Source organism: Triticum dicoccoides, chromosome 3B (assembly GCF_002162155.2).
Source record: "Triticum dicoccoides isolate Atlit2015 ecotype Zavitan chromosome 3B, WEW_v2.0, whole genome shotgun sequence".
Lineage (NCBI taxonomy): Eukaryota > Viridiplantae > Streptophyta > Magnoliopsida > Poales > Poaceae > Triticum > Triticum dicoccoides.
Window position 1 is genome coordinate 844,033,047 of NC_041385.1, and position 15,711 is coordinate 844,048,757.

The window sequence follows — 15,711 nt, forward strand, 5'->3', positions numbered from 1 at the left end:
CGCGGTGATTGGTTGCATGGGGTGGGTGGCAGGGCTGCACGTGGGGGGAGATTTGGTGGGGCCCGTCCGAGGTTGTCGGGCGGTGGGATCTGGGACGGATCGCTGCAGCTGGATCACGGTGACCGGATCTTCTGTGAGCGATGTAGCGGTAGGCAATGGCGTGGGAGGTTCGTACGGGAACGTGTTCTCGTCAAAAATAACGTGGCGAGACACTATGACGCGCCAGGAAAGGGGGTCGTAGCACCTGTAACCCTTGTGTTCGAGGGGATAGCCGAGGAAAACGCAACGTGTGGACCGTGGAGCAAGCTTGTGTGGTGTAGTGGCGGAGAGGTTGGGGAAGCATAGGCAACCAAAGACGCGGAGGTGATCATATGTGGGGTGGATGCCATGAAGACAGTAATATGGTGTTTGGTTGGTAATGGCACGCGAGGGGCGGCGGTTGAGGAGATAGGTGGCGGTGTGTAGGGCTTCTACCCAAAAGGGAGGGGTGAGTTTGGCTTGGATGAGTAGGGTGCGAACTATATCGTTGGTGGTGCGAAGTAAATGCTCGGCCTTGCCATTTTGAGGGGAAGTGTGAGGGCATGAGAAGCGGTAGACTATGCCGTTTGTAGAGAAGAGAGAGCGTAAGGCCGAGTTGATAAACTCACCACCGTTATCACATTGTAACGCTTTGATGATCACATTATATTGAGTTTTGACATAAGCAAAGAAGCGGTGTAGGGTAGTGGATGTGTCGGATTTGTGGCGTAGAGGAAATGTCCATGAAAAATGAGAGTAATCATCAAGCACAACAAGGTAATATTGATAACCGGAAAAACTCACAACCGGAGAGGTCCATAAATCACAATGGATTAAATCAAAGGGCGCAAACGTGCGACTAGTGGATGAGGGAAAAGCTAAACGGGGTTGGCGCCCAAGTTGGCATGCACTACATGAAGCATGTGGAGATTTATTACATGAGGTAAGAAAATCATTGTCTAAAGAACGAAGGGTATGAGGGCTAGGATGACCGAGCCGGCGGTGCCACACATCACCATCGGAGACAGTAGTTGAAAAAGCGGTGCGCCAAGCCTTGTTGCTGTCGTGAAAGGGGTATAGGTCGCCGGAGCTAGCGGAGATCAGGATGATTTTCCAGGTGCGAATGTCCTTCACAAGAAAGCCAAATGGGTAAAATTCTATAGAGCAAGAATTATCCTTAGTAAATTGACAAACAAAAATAAGGCTGGTAGTGACGTGAGGAGAGAAAAGAACATCACGTAAATGAAAATTATGTGGGGAAAGACGTGTGGAGCCAATGGCATGTATGGGAAGATGAGATCCATTGCCTACAATAATGCTAGATAAATTATGCTTAGAGGGAGAATTCGAGAAGGTGAGGTTACCAGAGTTACCGGTCACGTGGTTGGAGGCACCGCTGTCGAGGTACCACTCGTTGGAGGAGCCGGTGTTGGGGAAGCCGTGGGAGCTAGCTGTAGGCGGCGTGAAGCATGGCGAGATGATCCCTTGACGGCGGTTGGGGTGGCGGTGGCGCGTGGTACGGCGAGTACTGCATCAGATAGGCGTGGGCGTGGGATCCATGATGTGGCCCAAGCACGCCCGCGGAGTTGGGAGGAACCCAGCCGGGGCGTGGAGGAGGGATTGCCATGCCATAGGGGGCGAAGAAACCCATGTATGGGTTGTAGGCCAGCAGGGCATGACCACGACCGCCCGAGTCGCCGCACCCACGACCGCGCCCGCGGCCGCGATCACCACCTTCGCCCTGACGAGAGGGGCCGTTGCCACGGCCGTGCTGCTGGTTGGGAGCCCGATCCGAGGGCCGATCCGCGCGCTCACCGGAGCGCTGGCCAAAGCCGCCGGTGTTGGGGAAGTTTGGGGGCCCGGAGGAGCTGCCGGTGTCGGGGGTGCCGCCGCTCCCGTGGACGGCGAGCACAGAGGCGCTGGCGTCGGAGGCGCGCTGAGCCTGGTTCTCCTCGGCGAGTTTGATGCGCGAGAAGACCGTCTCTAAGGGTGGCAAGGGAACGTTGTCCCCCAGAACCACACGGATGGTGTCGAAGCGCCCGTCGAGGCCGTGGAGAAACTGCGAGGTGAGGTCGACCTCGGTCACGGCATGATCAATGTCCGCGAGGCCGGCGGTGATGAGCTTCATACGGCGCGCGTACTCGTCGACGGAAAGGTCACCCTGCTTGAGGTTGCGGTACTGCCGATTGAGGATCATGTATCGGGCTGCACGATTGGCAAGGAAGTACTCCTGGATCCGAGTCCAGAGGGCATAGGTGGTGGTGGCGCCGATCACATGGTCGATGATCTGATCGGTAAGGGTGGCATAGATGGCGAGGACGACATGGGTGTCAAGCTCATGGTAGTGGCTGTCGGCGTTGGGTGGTGGTGGATGCTGGATGAGGTAGGTGACGCCGTAGCGGAGGAGGACCATCAGGAAGAAAGATTTCCACTTGTGATAGTTGTTTTCAGCTGGATTCAGGAGGAATTTGATGTGGCTAGTGAGATCCACATTGAGGATGGGGTGGCGAGCGGGTGGAGCTGGTGGCGGCGGCTGTGGGTTGGTGGAGGAGAAGAGAGGAGCAAACTAAGAATTAGGGTTAGTAGATGTGCCGGTGAGGTGGGACGGGGCTGTGCCGAAGACAAACGGCGGCGTGGATGTGCCGGCGGCGGTGGCTGAGGACGAGCCGGAGGAGGCTGTCGAGGAGAGGGAGGCCGGCGAGGAAGCGGGCATGGTGGCCGCGGAGGAGGAGGAGTCTTCGGCCATGGGAGAGACCTGGGGACACTGATACCAAGTTAGACAATAGAATGATTGCCCTTTATGATAGATTACAGTACAACCGTGATTACATATAGAGAGCCCAAGGAAGTAGGCACACAGGCCAGGGCGATGGTTGAGATCCACAATAATAGGACTGGACGTGCTAGACTAACTACAACAGAATATGTACATTCTAACAACCTAGGTCCAATATCTTGATTTTATTTACTCCCTCCGTCCCATAGTATAAGGGGCCTGATTGGATTGTTGTTTTCCACACTTTTACACATGTAAATGATACAGACCTCAACTGGTCGTTTTCATTTCCAGTTGGAAACCACACACTTGTAAAAGTAATACGGGTGTATAAATTTACCCATTTTCCAAGCGGGGCCCAAGACATTTTTTTGGACACTACAGTACTATATTGCAGTTATTACACCTTGCACGCAAGATTCACGGACTTGGGTAATAAGACCTGCTACAGTGAACAATTACGACGTGGCAATTCAGAATCTCTCTCCGTCTCTTTCAGCTACTAATTGAGGATCCTTCTCTCTGTACACATACTACCATACACGCTGCAAAAAGAAACAAACTAAATATCTAGCCAGTCGTGCCGGGTGGGTGGAATGGGAACTCAAGCAACCGACGAATGCACTGGCCTGATCTAGGCTACTTAGTTAATTCAGCAAACGTCCACAATGTACAAGTAATCGCGTCTCTAATTATAAACTCTCATGCCGCGTCACCCCAGCCCCGTGTGTTCTGCATGGATGCACACAAGCCCGATCAGCAGGTCAAAAACTATTGCTCACAATGACGACCACCAATCATACAAAGACCGTGCTCAAAGAATCTGACAAGAAAAACTTACATGATCCACATAAGATCGCTTGCTTGTGATTAAGTAGTGGAGTGGTTATATATAGTAGTATTACCACATCTATAACTTCTCTCTGAAATGGAAGTGTTAACAATTGTCGGGACGGTGACGACACATGATAATATCTGGATACGATCCCTGATTGAAAGATTCGTTCTGCATCTGACTCTCCAAACTTGGTTTGTTATTTGTACGACCATATACATGAGGTCTAGTACTTTTCTCGACGGATGCCATTGGCCGGGGAAAATGAAGAACAAGAGGTCGACGAGGCACGCGGGGACGGGACGCCGTCCGCCAACATGAAATGGTGGATACTGTCACTAGCTAGCAGCTTTGCTTCGCTATCGAGGCTGGCGATAGCTAGTAGCTAGTTGCACGTCTATACACGCTAAAGGGACGTTCACGCGCTAGCTAGAGCATGCACCATGGCCCGGCTATACCCGGGGTGTGTTCTCATTCATATAAAAAGATTATAGTACAAAGCCATGTAGACACCGACCCCTTAAAACAGAAAAGACAACAAAACGCTAGCTTTTACGCAAAAATACCACTAGTCCGGACCGGCCAGCAGACACAAAACGTAGTTCATAAGAGCAACTCCAACGGACCGACCCAAACGGACGGCGATTTTGTCCACTTTTTGTCCATTTGGGTTGGCCGCCTGCCCGGTGTCCGCCCTGTTTTTCATATGGGTCGGCAGCGCCCAACGCGCCGACCCATATGTGCAGGCGTGGCCGGCTGGCCACCCAATTTTGCATTGCATTCAACATATTGTGAAATGAAAATTTAACAAACAAAATAGTCCGTCCAAATAAATAGTATAGTTTTACAGGTCAAATAAAAATAAAAATGTTTCACATAGTTTTACGAACGAATAAAAGTAGATACATCTATTGGTTGCCAACATGAGTTCACATATGCTCAACCAAATCATTTTGCAGTTGCACGTGAGTTTCCCAATCACGCATGTCTTCATGAAACTGAGTGAATTGCTCAAATGTTGCCGCTCCTCCATGCTCAGGCACAACATTCTCACCCTGAAACTGAAAGTCTTGATCGTACAGACGTTCCGGGCGCTCGTCTTCTACGATCATGTTGTGCATGATCACACAAGCAGTCATCACCTCCCATAGTTTCTGCGTGCTCCAAGTATTAGCAGGATACCGAACGATGCCCCATCGAGATTGCAAAACACCAAAGGCATGCTCGACATCCTTTCTAGCACTCTCTTGCTCTTGGGCAAATCTTTTCCTTTTCTCTCCAACAGGGTTGGGTATTGTCTTTACAATAGTGGTCCACTGAGGATAGATACCATCACCCAAATAGTACCCTTTGTCGTAGTTGTGGCCGTTGACAGTAAAATTCACTGGTGGGTTGTTGCCTTCGGCAAGCCTAGCAAACACCGGCGAGTGCTGAAGCACGTTGATATCATTGTGTGATCCAGCCATGCCAAAGAAAGAGTGCCAGATCCAGAGATCTTGAGACGCCACGGCCTCTAGTATGACAGTGCAAGCCCTTACATGTCCCTTATACTGTCCTTGCCAAGCAGAAGGGCAGTTCTTCCACTCCCAGTGCATGCAGTCTATGCTGCCAAGCATCCCCGGGAAGCCCCCAAACGGGCAGTATCTGTAGCTGTCGGCTCTCTCAAGTACTCAGGTCCAAACACAGCAATCACAGCCATGCAGAACTTATACAGGGACTCTAGGCATGTAGACTCGCTCATACGGACGTACTCGTCAATGAGATCACTGGGCACTCCGTATGCAAGCATTCGGATGGCGGCAGTGCATTTCTGATAAGAGGAGAAACCAATCTTGCCGACAACATCCTCTTTGCACTCGAAGTAGTCATCATAGCCGACCACTCCCTCTCTAATACGGTTGAAAACAGGCCTACTCATACGGAACCGGCGGCGGAATTTGTGATGTTTGAACAACGAGTTTCTTGTATCAAAGTAGTCCTTCCAGAGAAGGAAATGCCCGCTCTCTCGGTTACGATTCAACGCCGGAAGGTGGCCCGGAATGGAGCCACGGAACAACGACCGCTGGTTGTTGAGGAGGTGATGGACCAACACGGCAGCCAATATCTCCTCGTCGTCGGACGATGAATCGTCGGAGTCGCAAATGTAATTGTGGAAAAAGAACTCATCGGCGGAGTCCATTTTCGTACCTTGGCAAACTGTCGAACAGCTTGCGGGCGTCGAAGAAGGAGATGGCCGGCGAGGGGACACGCGGCGCCCACAGACCACCTAGCTGCCCGGCCGGCGTCCGACGAGTGTGACGGCATCCGATGAGCGTGTCGGTCGTATGTGGCGGGGGCGGCGAGGCTTCTTCTTGGTCGCGGGCGGCTGTGCGGTGGGGGAAGCGGCGACAGGAACTAGTTTGCACCCCGGCGGCGGCGGGCGACTGGGGACAGGGGCGGCGTTGCTGGGCGGATGTGGAGGCGGCGGCAGCTGGAAGAGTCGCCGCAAAAATGGGCGACGGCGTCGGTGACGGAGGAGGCGGGGGGCAAGGGTTGCTTGTTGGCCGGGGGGAGGGAGGCCAATGTGCCACAGACCAGCGGGCCCGGGGACAGGAGTAGGCGACCGCGCGCGCGTCCGTCGCGTGTCCAGGCCGACGCAAATCAGGCTAAAAAATGAGCCGGGAATGGATCGCCCGCGAACGAAAAACGGACGCGCGTCCATTTGGGTCGGCGCGTTGGGCCGCCTTTTCTGTCCGTGCAGACACAAACGGACGGCCGCGGACGAAATGGGTCGCCCCATTGGAGTTGCTCTAAGTGTAAGTTTACGTGCATATATGTGAGCATCTGCGATTGCTATTATACTGTGTTTAGAAAAAGATTAGCAACCGTTAGGTTGTGCGTACGGCGACCAGACCGGACCGGCCAGAGGCTACACCTTTTGATGTGTGAAGGTTACCGGTCGATCAATCCACTTTGATACCCCTCAAAAAAAAATCAATCCACTTTGATCCACGACCAAGTGTGACGACTGTGCTAGCTAGGTCCAATATCTAGATATTTTACAATCTACAGTATGTGCTATTGTAGTCGTTACACTACACACGCAAGATCGACCGACCCACACAAGGCGTGCTACAGTGAACAATGACGCCGTGGCAGTTCAGAATCTTTCTCCGCTCTATCCATCTCTGTCAACTACTAATTGAGAATCTTTCTTTTCTGTTCATAAATATCGAGCAACACGAGTATATTTTCTCTTTTGCGAAATAACACAAGTATATAATTAAAGTAGAACCGGCCGATGTGAGCGTAATCAGCCAGATGAGTGCGATAACCTAATTTAATCTACTTAGCTAGGCCAGGACCGAGAGATTGAGCACGCCATCGCCCGCCGTCGGCTCGGTTTTCACTGGCAACTATGTCTTCCCGACTCGCAGCTGGTGCCAGATGACGGATCCCGAGATCCGAACACCCAGCCTCAGGCCGACCACCTCTGACGGAAGAGATGAGCACCACCGCCGGCTGCACCGGTCAGAACAGATCTGATCGGAGGTGCCACCGACGAAACTACCAGGCCCTCCACGCCGCCGTCGCCGATCTGAAGGCAGCATGCATGCCACCGCAGCCAAGCCGGCCGCTGCCGATTGCAGCCGCCCCCGCCGCCCGAAGGGCCATCCGTAGCGCCCGCCTCCCTGGCCTTCGCCGCGCCAAGCCATCGCCATCCGAGGACGGGCCGGCCTCCCACCGCATGCAGCCATCCGCCGCGCTGCAGATCCCAGATCGATCGCGCCAACACACGCCTTGGGGTCCGCCCCACCGCGGAGACGCGCGAGAAAGGAGATCCCCCGCCACCGCCGTAGGCCCCCGGGCTAAGCCCGGCGGCGTCTTCCGACGGCGGCGGAGGAAGACAAGGAGGGAGTTTGTGACGGCGGCGACTAGGTTTCTGGCCGCCCGAGTCGTCCTAGGGGGAGGACGACGCGGACGTCGCTAGGCCAGGACCGAGAGATTGAGCAATAGCTCTAGGTTTCTGTTGGTTTTCGAGTAGCTGAGAGAGATGGAGGGAGAGGGAGAAAGATTCTGAATTGCGACGTCGTTACTGTTCACTGTAGCACGTCTTATTACCCGATCGATTCCGTGGATCTTGCGTCGTTATTACAGTAGAAAAATATCAAGATATTGGACCTTAGGCCACCTAGCTGGCTAGAGCACGTACAGTCGTCACACTTGAACGTGGATCAAAGTGCGTTTGCTGGCTGGCCGGCCTGCACGTACAGCATAGCTGATTGTAATCCTATTGTCTAAGGAACAAAACTCCATTTTATTCTCGCAAAAAAAATAGAATTACAATCAGCTATGCTGTAATCCTATTACCTAAGGAATAAAACAGCATACACGTCTCTCATATGTCCACCGACGCGCCTAGTCAGTGACCGGACAAAAGAAACAAGGGAAAAAGTGACCCCAACCAGACCCCTCATATCATCTTAGTACGTCCGGGCTGTCCGCAAACCCTCGTATTAAGGACAAATGTAGGGAGGATATGAGAGCTTGCGGACGCACCCGGTCAGCCCATCAAGTAAGACGTAGCCCCACCCTGAACCATCTTTTCTCTTTCTTTATTCATTTTTCTCTTTTTGTCTCTTCATTTTCATCAATCATGTGCAAGTGACCAAATATACGAGGAAAGAAAATAAAGAGTGCAGTTGCAGGGACGGACTAATAAGGACTCAAAACAGACACTCCCGGTCACTGACCGCCTGACCGGGCACGTCCGCGGACGCTTAGGGGTCATATTTCCAAAATCCGGCTGTTGATGGTCTTACACACTAATGCTAATGGTACCAATTGTAATTTGTATGCAGTGCGGATACGACAAGCAATGTGTCGCCTCCCCTGGGTACAGCTGGCCGGGTCGATCGATCGACATGGTGCATGCGTGCTCTAGCCGGCAAAATTTCGTGTTTTGACCCTTTTTGGATACTATTTCAGGATCTGACCCCCCTTCAATTTTTTTTTGGGATTTGACCCTTTTGCCTACCGACAGGAGCCGTGGCGGTAGGATTGTACAACCTACCGCCAAGGGCCCTGGCGGTAGGTGCCTTGACGGCGGCTGACGTGGAAAAGGGCCTACCGCGAGGGCCCATGGCGGTAGGGTACTGAAGCCTACCGCTGGGGCCTCTGGCGGTAGGGTCCTGTGTGGTGGATAAGGTGGGGAGGGACTGGTTTGTGGGCCCCACCACCATCCTTCTTCTCCACTCATCTTCTTCTCCGTGCTCAGCTCCTCTCCCCCCTCTCTCCCCCTCACAAACCCCCACTAGATCCCCTCCATTTGCTTGATATTTCACCGGTGGATCCGGATCATTTTCATCACCCAAGGTACCTCCCCCATTTCCCCTCCTTTTGATTGGTTGAGATCTTTGTTTTGTGTGGATTTGGTCACCTCCTTGCAAACCCTAGGTGTTGATCTTGTTGTGTGTATTTATGATGCATTTATGATGCATTTATGGCTAGGGTTAGTGTTAGTGTTAGGGTTAGGGTTTGGGTTATGTTGGGGGTTAGGGTTATAGTTGGTATGTTGGGGTTATGGTTAGGGTTAGGGTTAATGGTTAGGTTAACTTGAGTATGACAAAGGCATGTCATTCGGATCAAGAGGAGTATTTTTAGTAGCAAATAATTTCATAAGTTCATCCATCTTTCCACTCAAAACATTGATTTCTTCTATAGCATGCACTTTTTTACTAGAAATTCTTTCAGTGTGCCATTGAGAATAATTAGCCATAATATTATCAAGAAGTTTTGTAGCATCCCTAACGTGATTTCCATAAACGTGCCTCCCGCGGCCGAATCTAAGAGATTTCTAGAAGCAAAGTTCAAACCGGCATAAAAATTTTGTATGATCATCCATAAATTCAAACCATGAGTAGGGCAATTGCGAAGCATCAATTTCATTCGTTCCCAAGATTGGGCAACATGCTAATGATCAAGTTGTTTAAAATTCATAATATCGTTCCTAAGAGTGATAATCTTAGCGCGAGGAAAATACTTAGAGATAAAAGCATCTTTGCACTTGTTCCAAGAATCAATACTATTTTTAGGCAAAGACGAAAACCAAACTTTAGCACGATCTCTAAGTGAAAACGGAAATAACTTCAATTTAACAGTATTGTTATCCGTATCTTTCTTCTTTTGCATATCACACAAATCAACAAAGTTGTTTAGATGAGTAGCGGCATCTTCACTAGGAAGGCCGGCGAATTGATCTTTCATAACAAGATTCAGCAAAGCAGTATTGATTTCACAAGACTCAACATCATTAAGAGGAGCAATCGAAGTACTAAGCAAATCATTATTATTGGTATTCGAGAAATCACACAATTTGGTATTATCTTGCGCCATGGCAACAAGTAACCCAACACACAAGCAAGCAGAAAAAGGCAAGTGAAAAAAGAGAGATAGATTGGGAAAGAGAGGGCGAATAAAACGGCAAGGGTGAGTGGGGGAGAGGAAAACGAGAGGCAAATGGAAAATAACGTAAATGCGAGGGAGATGGGTTTGTGATGGGTACTTGGTATGTCTTGACTTGAGCGAAGACCTCCCCTCCTCAACCACTCATTTAGGCCACACACTACTCACCTCTCCACCGAGCTCAAGTCTCCCCCCTCTCTCTTTGAAGCACTAGAGCCTCTCAAATCTCTCTCATTTGTTTGAGATTTCTCCGGTGGATTCTTACCATTTTCATCACCCAAGGTAGCTCTCTCATTTCCCCTCATTTTGATTGGTTGATATCTTTGTTTAGCTTGCATTTGCTCATTTGGTTGCAAACCCTAGCTCATGTGGTCAAATCAATTCATATGATCCATTTAGGGTTATGTTTGTGATTTCCTTATGTATGGCGTGCTTCATTGCTTTTGGAATAGTTTGTGTACCTAAATCTAGTGCTATTATTAGTGTACATAATTAGACCTAAGTTTACTTTAATAGCAACTTTTCGAAATGTAGGATGGCACCGTTCATTTTTTTAAGCTTCTGCTAAGGCAGCTGTGAACCGTGAACGCGAATTGATTGAGGAAGGGATGAACTTGTGCGTGAAAGCCATTGATGCGTTCAATGCGGAGTGTAGGGCCTTTTCACATTATTATTTCAATAATGACCATTCAGAAAATTTTATCAAAAAAAAGGAGAGGCAGATGTAGAAGCTCAAGACGGCGGAAAACAATTGTGGGCGTGATCTTGCAATGCAAATTGCATTGTGTGTGACAAGGGGAGAATATGTTGAGATAGACATGGGAAATCATGGTCAGGTCATTGATTGGTTAGTTTGCCAACCATTCTCGTCGGACGAGAACCGGGCTTCTCGTTGGGCATGGGTCAAAGAAAGAAATGATGTTATTTGTTGCAACCCGAGACCGTACGCCACATAGAATTGCATGAGGCTATATAATCTTTGTCATTTGGACTGTATTGACATGTACCCTTTGCTTGGTCGTCATTTGAACTACTATGACTTGTACCCTTAACATTTGAACTCATTAAGAACTTGGTGTTGTATGTCATATCAAGTAACCAAGTGTTATACTCTACTCAATTTATTTTCTGTTTTGTTCTATGTCATCTTAAACCCGTTTATTCATGTAGGATGGACACTCGATCCATGACTATGAACATAGCGTGTGAGAAGCTCATGTCGGAGCGACACCGTTGCTTGAAGAGGGAATGTGAAGCATGGTTGAAGAGTTGTGATGAGGCAAATGCGGCCATGAAGGATTTCAACAAGTATCACTTTATCGAGGAACCTTCTGTTGCTAAGGAGAAAAAAGCTTTTTGAAAGCTTGTGAAGGAAAAAAGGAAGATGCTTGATGAGCTGCAAGAGCAGGAATATGCTTGCCGACACACTTTGACAATTGAGATTGCGTTCACTGCTAGCAAAGAAGAATTCCGTGAGATGGACTTGAGGAAACCCGGCCAGGTCATAGTATGGGCAATCAAACAAGGCGTGTCAGAGAATCCCGCCCGCCATGCTGCATGGGCCTGGTTCCGTGAAGCGAATGGTGTGTTGGTTCATTGGGCAGGATCCACCGACTTTCAACTGAAGCGTAATCAAGCGCGTGACGAACAAATTGAACGTCTGATAAGTATGAGAAATATGTTACCTGTTTAGAAAATGTGTCGTTGACCTTGAGCTTCTAGTTTGAACCGATGTCATCTGAACTGGCCATGTTTTAATTAGTTTCAACATGTGTTATTCGTGGATGTAATGAACTATGTTGAGTTGAGTTATGTATGTGTTTGCGAGATGATCATTCTAATATTTGATACAAGTGGGTTATTGTTCTAACATTCGACAGAAGGGGGTAGGAAAGGGGGGAGGAGAGGATTCAATCCCTACCGCCGGAGGCTGTGGCGGTAGGGTGCACGAACCTACCGTCAGTGCCTGTGGCGGTAGGGGGTGTAAACTTGCTGTGACGGTAAAACCGGAGGCCTTGGCGGTAGGGGGACCCTACCGCCAGAGGCTGTGGCGGTAGGGTCCCCCTTACCTCCAAGGCTTCCGGTTTCACCGTCAAAGTAGGTTTGCCCCCCTACCGCCACAGGCACTAGCGGTATGGGTCATGACCTACCGCCAGAAGCTGTGGCGGTAGGGTCCCTTACCGCCAAGGGGTCCGGTTTTACCGTCACAGTAGGGTTGGCCACACCCTACCGCCATAGGCCCTGGCGGTAGGGTCAAACAACCTACCGCCAGCGCCTGTGGCGGTAAGGGGTGCCCATATTGCAACAGTGCAAAACAGAGTTGTCCTCTGTTTTGCCCCTCTTCTCAGCACAACAATTCACAGATATTGCAGACAAATCACAGAAATTGCTGACAAACTAAAGTTCATTCATGACACCTTGCAAACATCTCGACACCAAATTCAATACATATGGCAAATTCATTCACGACAAGTTCACGACATATGCATTCTTGCATTAGTACTACATAGTTCATGATAAATTTGGCATGGCTTCATCCGGTTACATGACGAGTCCACCGAAGTGAAGGCTTTACTGAGGGGGCCATTTCCCCTTCTTGTCACGTGCCTCATCCTCCTCTTGTGCCTTGAGAGCCTTTGCAAGCTTCCTTTCCCTCTCCTCCTCACGAGCAAGCTTCGCTTGGCATGCCCTCTCCTCCTCGCGTTGCTTGCTCTCCATCCTCTCCTTCTGACGACGCTCTTCCTCCAAGCCTCTTTGAAACCTTTCTTCGAACAGGCGTTGGCGCCTAAGACAATCTTGATATTGGTCCTTCTGGACATCTTCTGGCACTTCATGATCTATCCACGTGAAGTACTTGCATAGAGGAGGCGGTGACTGCATACAAAATGGATGTTAGAGTTGACACACATTTTAGAGTAACATGTTACTTCTCTAGCATACCGGTGGTTGGTCATAGGCATGAGTTGGAAGCGCACGATCATAAGCATAGTTGGGGCATACAAAATATCTCCTTCCTTCCGTCCATGACTTCTTTCGGTCGGTGGAAACCTTCACCTTGCAAACATCTCCACACCAAAATGGCGTAATCTTCACATCTTTCTCCTTCACCTTGTCCAAAGATGTGTTCTCCCACTTGTGCGGCATGTCTTCTTGGTTAGCACACGGTGGCCTCGTCATGGAACCGGATGAAGCCATGCCTACAACAATTAAAGATGTTAAGTCAAAAAATGAACACATTGACATGTAAAGAGGCAAATATATAAAAAGTGAACACATGAACACATGAACATATTAAAAGTAGTGCCATTCGCATTATTTCAACCAACGGATTGAGCAACACGTCGATAGGCCTTCCCCTATCAACCCGACGTGTCCTAGAACCACCGGATCCACGGCCACGGCCCACTCGAAGGCTAGTCCTTCCTCCACGACCACAACCACCTCCAAGGCTAGCCCTTCCTCCACGGCCACGGCCACCTCCGAGGCTAGTCCTCCGTCCACGTGTTTGACTAGTGCCCGTGTTGGTTCTAGGTTTCTTGCATGTCCTAACATTGTGTCATGTGTCATTGCATTCTCCACAATTGTTGTTCTCCGGTGGCTCCATGAAATGACCACTACCAAATAGCTTCATTCTGGAGTATCCAACTAGATCATCCATATCACTCCGGAATCTCTTCTTTCTTCTTCTTCCCCTCATAGGCACAATGAGTGTGGGATCTGGCACAATGTCTGGCCCAACATACTCAAGCCACTGTGAGGCATCAAGGAAAGGATTGAACCGAGGCGCCCACATCAACCTTGTTCATTCCAATGTGAACTCATGCAACCGCACCGTTGTGCCGTCGGATACGGGCAAGTTTCTCGCCCGTGTTGTGGTCATCAAATGCGAGCAAGGCCAATGATACTTGTGTGGCCTCTCACACTGGCACCAACGGTTTTTTATGTGCACCTCGTAAGCAACTCCACCATAAGACCTACCGTCCCTTGTTGTCCCACCCGGCTCATCGATTTGATAAATCATTTCTTTTTCATTATATTTGATCACTTGTTGTTTGGCAGACTTGCGCGCTTGATGTAACAACCAATCATGAACCTTGAATGGATAGTCCATCTTTTCGCCAATCCACTTGGCCGTGCTTTCAGAATGCTTTAGGAAGTACTCGTTGAGCTTGATGAAAGTGTACTTGAGTATTGCGGTCACCGGCAAGGAACGGACACCCTTCAACACATTGTTGAAGCATTCCACCATGTTGCTTGTCATGTCCCCATATCGCATGCCTCCTTCATCGTAAGCGCGTGACCACTTTTCTTTATCCAGCTCGTGCCTAAGAAAGAATTCTTTCCCCCCTTTGTTCTTCTCCAAAGCCTTGAGGAGTTTATCATATCGGCTTTTGAATGTGTCGGTGTTGAATGCAACGCAAACAAGGGTAAGGTCTTTGCAAAACTCCTTGCTCTTTCATGCCCGGTAAAAGTTTGCAACAAAGTGTCGCATGCACCAACGGTGTTGAAGCTTTGGAAGACCGAGAATGTCAACGTCTATTGCTTTGAGAATCCCATGATGGCAATCCGATATAATGCATACCTCTCGCTTGCCTATCACCTTGGTTCTCACATGCCTCATCAACCACTCCCAATTATCATCGTGCTCCAAAGGCACCAAGGCAAATGCCACCGGCAACATGTTATCATTTGAAGAGTGGGCCATCGCCACCATCAACGTGCCCTTGTATTTGCCTGTCAAGAATGTACCATCTATAGACAAGACCGGTCGACAATACGTGAATGCCTCAATGCATTGTCCAAAGCTCCAGAAGGCACGACGAAACACTCCGTCAATTGACTCCACCCGATGGCGCATTCCCGGGTTTCGATGAGCAATGGCTGCCAACATCTTGGGAAGAATGTTATATGCGGCCTCATAATCACCATGCAACATCCTAATAGAGTTTGCCTTTGCCATCCATGCCTTCCCATACTTGACCGGGTACCCGAAAAGTTCGTCAATCGAAGACATGAGAAACTTGACCTTCATGGTTGGATCATGTGCTATTTGATGCAACAATTTGTATCCCAGATACTCAGACGTGAGTTGACGATGTCCTTCACTTCGGTCGGCCTTGTCCGGTGATACGTCTCCAACGTATCTACAATTTTTGATTGTTCCACGCTATTATATTACCCCTTTTGGATGTTTATGGGCTTTATTTTACACATTTATATCATTTTTGGGACTAACCTACTAACCGGAGGCCCAGCCCGTATTGCTGTTTTTTTTGCCTATTTTAGTATTTCGAAGAAAAGGAATATCAAACGGAGTCCAAACGGAATGAAACCTTCGGGAGCATGATTTTTGGAACGAACATGATCCAGAGGACTTGGAGTGCAAGTCAAGAAGCAGCCGAGGCCTCCACGAGATAGGAGCCCCCCCCCTATAGGGCGCCCCCTATCTCGTGGGCCCCTCGGGCGTCCACCGACGTACTTCTTCCTCCTATATAAGCCTACGTACCCCAAAAACATCCAGGGAGCCAACGAAACACAATTTCCACTACCATAACCTTCTGTATCCGCGAGATCTCATCTTGGAGCCTTCGTCGGTGCTCTTCCGGAGGGGGAATCGACCACGGAGGGCTTCTACATC